We start from the raw sequence: 6,399 nt of genomic DNA on the forward strand, positions 1-6,399 counted from the left end.
ATATTTATATATGTATATTCGGAATTGTTTCCAGTAACATCCGGAGTCAGACAGGGTTCGGTTGCAACTCTCCCCTCTGCTCTTCGTGACCTATAAGGAACAGATTACAAAGGAGGCCAATCCAGACTCAGAGGCACTCAACGAACTCATGTTTGCAGACGACCTGGCAATGATGAACAACAAGACCAAGCTACTACATTAGCATATTATGAACCAACGCGAGCAGCGAGAAATATGAGATGAAGATCAGTATTAGCAAGACCGAAGTCATGACAATTAGCAGCAGACCAGACAAAGTGGATATCAACATTAATGGATCGCAACTGAAACAAAGCAGCGTATTCAAATACTACGGCAGCATTTTCATTAGGCTGTTGAGATAGCTTCTTGTTTCTGCCACTATATCAAGTCGTGTACTGACAACTGAAAGAGCATGATCTCTCCCCTACTTTCTTAATCACAGAATTCGGTGTGCGTTTGAATGACTCTACCCCCCCCCCCCCCGGGTCGGGCCGAGCGTGACGATCTCATAGATCACGGACCCTGTTGTCGTTTTCCCATAGGATTATTAATGAAATTATAGTGCCCTGTGTTATTATTTTTTTTAAAGAAAAAAAAACCAATCTCGAAAAAGTGAGGACTCTGAACACAACTTTGTAAATTCCCTTTTCATGTGTCAGCACTATTTGGGAGAAAATAGACGTGACTTTGAGTCAAAATCGACACTTCGCCCCACTAGCGTGTAGATTTCCAGTGCGCAAACTCAGATGGTTCAGGTACCTATTAACATAATTAACAGATGGTCTGTTCTCACTACGGCTGAAAGTAGAACTATTCTTTCTTTTACTTTCAGTTAGACATCAAGCCGGACACTTCTATAAGATAGATGAAACTCATTCTGAGAAACAGTGCTTTTTTTTAGTGTTTTAGTGGACAGTCAGGTTGACAAAGCTATATTGAAACATCTGCAAGGGACTTTTTTAAATCTTTTTTTTAAGGTGTTTTCAGAATTCTTTGCGAACTTTGTTTGGTCCTTGTAGAGACGGGGCTTTGCAAATGAAGAACATAATATTATTATTATCTCTCCTAATCTACTACATTCTTACTAAGTTTAAAGGAATAACTTATTCTATAGTTTTGCTTTATTGACAATATTATCACAAGACACAAAAGAACATTTTCGAACTCGTAGATATGGAGCATGAAAGAAATATAATCCTCCTCGACAAGGATGCCACATGTTTAAAGAGCGTGACAATTTTTTTTTCGAAAAGGCGTAAATTATGTATCTAATGGAATGTTAAGTCTCAACAACAGAAAATCGTGACATTACACTTCGTGCTAATATTGTTTTCTCGTTATTTTTTTTTCCGAGATAAGCTGGAATAGTAACGTTTTCATAGAACAAAATCCACATTCTTTGCAATGTCTTTTTTGTTCATGAGTGCAAAGTTCCAAGAGACCCAGATAGACTAATAACCAAGACGAGCTGTCGACCATGTAGTGAGAATGTAGAAGTAAGAGGAGTACAAGATTGGAGTGCGAACTTAGTTATTATGATAAATCAGGGCTCAGAAACATCTCGCCACCCTAGAATTACAAAGTTCTATCTGCTCAGAGCCTAGTTTTGAGAAATTTAATGTAAAAAAAAAATTAGAGTTTAACAACACGTGTTCTTCAAATGCAATTCTTTATATATCTTGATAACGACTCCGAATAATCTTACGATTTTGATAGAACAGATAGAACCATTGGTTTCTGTCCTCATGCTCTTACTCTTAATAATCCAAAACGGCAAAAACATGTCAGATAGAACTTTAGAATATATTTTAAGGTAGTGATCTGTGTATTATAAATATTCATGTATTCTTTCCCACCATTCGGGTTTTGCACATTTTGCTGGAGTCCAGAAGATGGCCTTTATCTTACTCTCTATCATTCCCCATAAAGAGAAGTAATGAATATCCCACAAACTCAAAAAGACAAAAACTCACGTTGAAGCTGATAAAACAAATCAAAAGGTTACCAAATCAGCAGGCGCATTAACATTATGCCCACATATGTATAGCCACGACACGTTATCCGTTTTTTAGGTTCTGGAGCAAAGAGGATAATGTTCTGCATGTGTCGGAACAATAAACTTTTCTTAGAACATCAGGCTGATGGCCAAGAAAACAATTTTACGTAATCTTATTATAATTAGTACTGAAACAACTGTTCCACGTAATAATACAACAGTTTTTATATCTTGAGTTTGAGTCAGGGTCGCTGAACCGTAGTTCAGATAGTTCAAAGTTTCTCTGACCGATTAAAATGTCCCTTGAACATATGAAGGAAACTGTATTTACTGTGTCCAGTAGTTTTTTTCAAGACTTAAGTTAATGTAACAATTTGAAAAAGCGGCTAGCATACATTTTTATTTTGGTCGAACTGGTAACAGATTATGACAGTGTGTCCTTATATCCTTTTTTATTCTTCAAATTTGATAAGGTAATGACGTGCCGTGACCGAAAGTGCAGATGATTTGTTGTGCTTTTCCTTATCTCATTAGACGAATATTTTTAAAGATTAGAGTTGTCAGCCTGGGTTTTGGAGACCGACACGTTATACATGTATTGTACATAATACTAAAAGTACATTTTAAAATATCATAACTTAAAAAAATATTTCTTTATTTCGACAGTTAGCCCCACCCATCAGTGTAATAATAAACACAGTCAACCAAGGCGCCCCTCCCGTGCATGTAACAACGCACTCAGGGAACACTGCTGGAGATACTGAACGTCGGCGCGGCGCTTTTCCCTTTCGTCAACCCGCAGCCACCTCCCGAATCGTCAGCCACCCCCAACCTTTGTCACGGGTCAGACTTCCATCTATTTATAGGTAGTTAAATCTACCGGAACATGTATTAGGCGAAGTGATGTGCAATGATAGTCGCAATAGAGAGATTGTTTTGGTCTCTCTTTACTCATCTGCACCACACGAATTTAATTGATGTTTTTCCCTGGACTCTGCCTTTACTAAAGTCTCGAATCTAGATCTAGTTGTAATCTAATTGCAGGTTGCAGATTTAATAAATTGCCGACAGAGAGAGAGAGAGAGAGAGAGAGAGAGAGAGAGAGAGAGAGAGAGAGAGAAGGGGGAGGAGTAGATCTTGCGAGAACTTTCGGGCAAAACAAAATGGTGACCCGCGTAGTTCGGTCGATTCGAAAAGTGAAAGAGCCATGGCATCTTTGTAGACGATCAAATTAGCTTACTTTTGTGCTATAACGTCATTTTTTTCTTTGCCGTTGTCAATTTGATCATCCACACCGATAGAAAGCATTTCGAAATTAGGAAAAACAGGTCTTGTTTCACACTGGGTGAGAATAGCCAACGCTGGCAAGTCTCACCCGGGGTGAGAGGTCAATCGTAAGGTTTTTATTCTCACCCCGGGCGAGGATAGCCACTTCCTTACTTAAATGATTAGGTGATTAAACTTGATCACTTATTGACAATATAAAAGTCAATTTAAGCTTCATTTCGTTAGAAAACAATGTGTTAGGTTTGCTAACTTCATAGACTTTGTGTTAAACAACATTTTTAACAAAACGAATCCTTACAAGCCTAGGCTTGGCCTTTGTAATCTCGAAGGTTTAGAAGTAGAAGAAGAAGAGTCGACTACTAGAGTCTAGTCCAATTTATTTAATCTCTGGAATGTACTGGATAACAACAGAAATCTGCAACCTGCCACTAGATTACAACTCTAGATCTAGATCTAGATCTAGATTCGAGATTTTAGCAAAGGCAGAGTCCAGGGAAAAACTTCAAGAAATTCTCGTGGTGATGAGTAAAGAGAGACCAAAACAATCTCAATAAATAATATATCGCGACTATCACGGCACATCACTTCACCTATACATGTTCCGGTAACTACCTATAAATAGATGGAAGTTTGACCAGTGTCAAAGGTTGGGGGTGGCTGACGATTGGGAGGTGGCTGCGGGTTGACGAAAGGGAAAAGCGCGTCGGCGCGATCAAGGAACATGACCGCAGTGTGGTACCTAAAAAATGGCAGCTCGTGATCTGTAAATGTAGAGTTTCTACCCCTGCTATCCAGAAGATCTGGCACTGCCACACTGTAACCCTTTCAAGCAGTCACAACAAGAATAAATTAATATTATTGTAAATAATGTAGTCTCACAGTTAAAGTCAGTTCACCCGCAGTCGTGGCTGGCAACTCCACTATACTATACCTACTTTACCCTCTAGAGTGCGGTCAAATCGTTGTAATGTTATTTGTCAGTAACATAAGGCTATTGATCAGGACGTTAGAAAGCGTTCTGGTTTTGGTTTGTTGCTGTTGTTGTTATTGTTTTTTAAAGGGGAGGTGGGGGTGGGTTGGTGTTTAGGGGAGGGTTGGTTTTTTTGGGAGGGAGGGCGTTTTTTGTTTCTGTTTTACGGCGCTCGCAACTGCATAAGGCTATATCATAGTATTATCATACTATATGATTATGAGCACGCGGGACACATCAAGTTCAAGCATTTTTAGTTTGACCAGTTGGCGCAGAAGCCGAAGCCTACTCTCATCGAAGTAAAGACCACCAGGGGATTTTTAACGTGCGCAACTTGCACACTAGACCTATAGGACGTTTCGCTCGTATCCAAGAAGGCTAGGTGTTAGATCTTACCTATCCTAAGATCAGGGGTGTGGCTGAAAGACAGCACTAAAAGAGCCAAAGAGTAGCAGTAGAAAGTCAGCAGAAAGATTCAGGAGCCCAAAGAAAGGGGCGAAGTGAAAAAGAGGGGGATGGGAGTGGAGACGAAAGCAGACAACAGAAAATAGTTAGAGAGGAGGAAAGGTTGTGAAAGGCAGAAATTTTTAAGAGAAGAAAATTTTCCGTAGCTGCCAGGGTTCGAACCCTGGAACTATTGAATGAGAGGCGAACACCGTGCCTCTTGACCACGAGAGCCCCGCGTTCTGTTTTGTTATTGTCATCTCTTTGAACAAAGTGCTTTAATTTTATTCATCAAAACCTGCTTGAGAGTTCCTGTCTCTTCCTCAGCCTATGTGCCCCCCCCCCCCTTTTCCTTTCCCCCAAGGCTTATGTAAAAGTAGAAAACCTTAGGCATTCTTTAACCCAATCCGTACGCCCCGGGATAATTTTGTACCCCCGGGGTTGTATTCTTCACATTTTAGAAAACTTCGAGTGCGAAGATCTCTTTGAAACTTTCATTATTTCTCAAAAAATCATTTTGACCGATTGCTATGCAAAGCGTAGCCTACCGATCGGATTAACAAGGAAATTTTCTCTTTGAAAGTGATGGCACAGAGTTCCCCACGTCGTATGGATACGATAGTAAAACACGACGTACGGATAGGGTTAAGCAAGGTCCTCCATTCCTATAGTGGGCTAAGTTCTTCCGGTAACAATTTTGATGGTAGTAGTATTTACTAGTATTGAGCTGAAATTGCCATTTTCTTTCTCTACAGCCCGATAAGCTTATCAGAAATTAAATTTACTTAAAAAATTGCTTGCTACTCTTTTTAGGACAGGCAACAAATTAAAACTGTTGTTAACAGCTTTTTTGGGACACGCGTAATCACATTTAGTGTGCCCTAGGGAGGGTGGTGGTGGTTCCGTTCTAACGTAGCATAATCTTCTGTGTAAAATACATATGTCTATTTTCACATAGCTGAGTGTTTCTTTGACTAGTTACTTGTGCTAGCTTTCTCCCAATAAAGCTCCTTGTTTAGAAATTACAGCTTTGATGACTGCAGCAGTTGGAGACAGGTTCAGAAAATGTTCCCGAAAAAACACATTAAAAAAAAAAAAATTGTTTTAGGATTTTGAAAGTCGCTTGTTCCTATTTTGTCGGAAATAAGTACTGTATTTAGCGTATCTTAATCGTTACTTCAAGTTCAATGACAATGGAATAACTTAATGAATAAGCCAATTTTCTCTGTCGGAGAAAAAATATCGAGCATTTAAATGATATAAATTATATTAACACTGACATCCCTTTCAAACGGCGAAAAATATAATGTAGGTCTAGCTCAATCAATTAAGAGGTGGGTGGTTTTCAACTTGAAGGCGTGGTTCTTTTAGTTTTGTCAGGCTTTTTATAGTTCAGTCCCAAGCATTTGGCATTTTGTTTTTTTCTAGTTAACAATTTAAATTTAATTAGAATGTTTCAGGTTTGAGACAGTATTCATTGCTGTCTTTATTTTGTTATTTTGAACCCCAATGTATAGTTGTTATTTATGTTGTGGAGTTTTCATTCAATTATTTCTATATCTATCATTGATTATAAACCATAATGGGGGGCTCTCGTGGCCTAGAGATTAAGGTGTTGGCCTTTCATTGAAAAGGTCCCGGGTTCGAATCCGGGGAGCGACCGAAAAATTTTCTTCTCTAA

Source organism: Aplysia californica, unplaced genomic scaffold (assembly GCF_000002075.1).
Source record: "Aplysia californica isolate F4 #8 unplaced genomic scaffold, AplCal3.0 scaffold00016, whole genome shotgun sequence".
Classification (NCBI taxonomy): Eukaryota; Metazoa; Mollusca; class Gastropoda; order Aplysiida; family Aplysiidae; genus Aplysia; species Aplysia californica.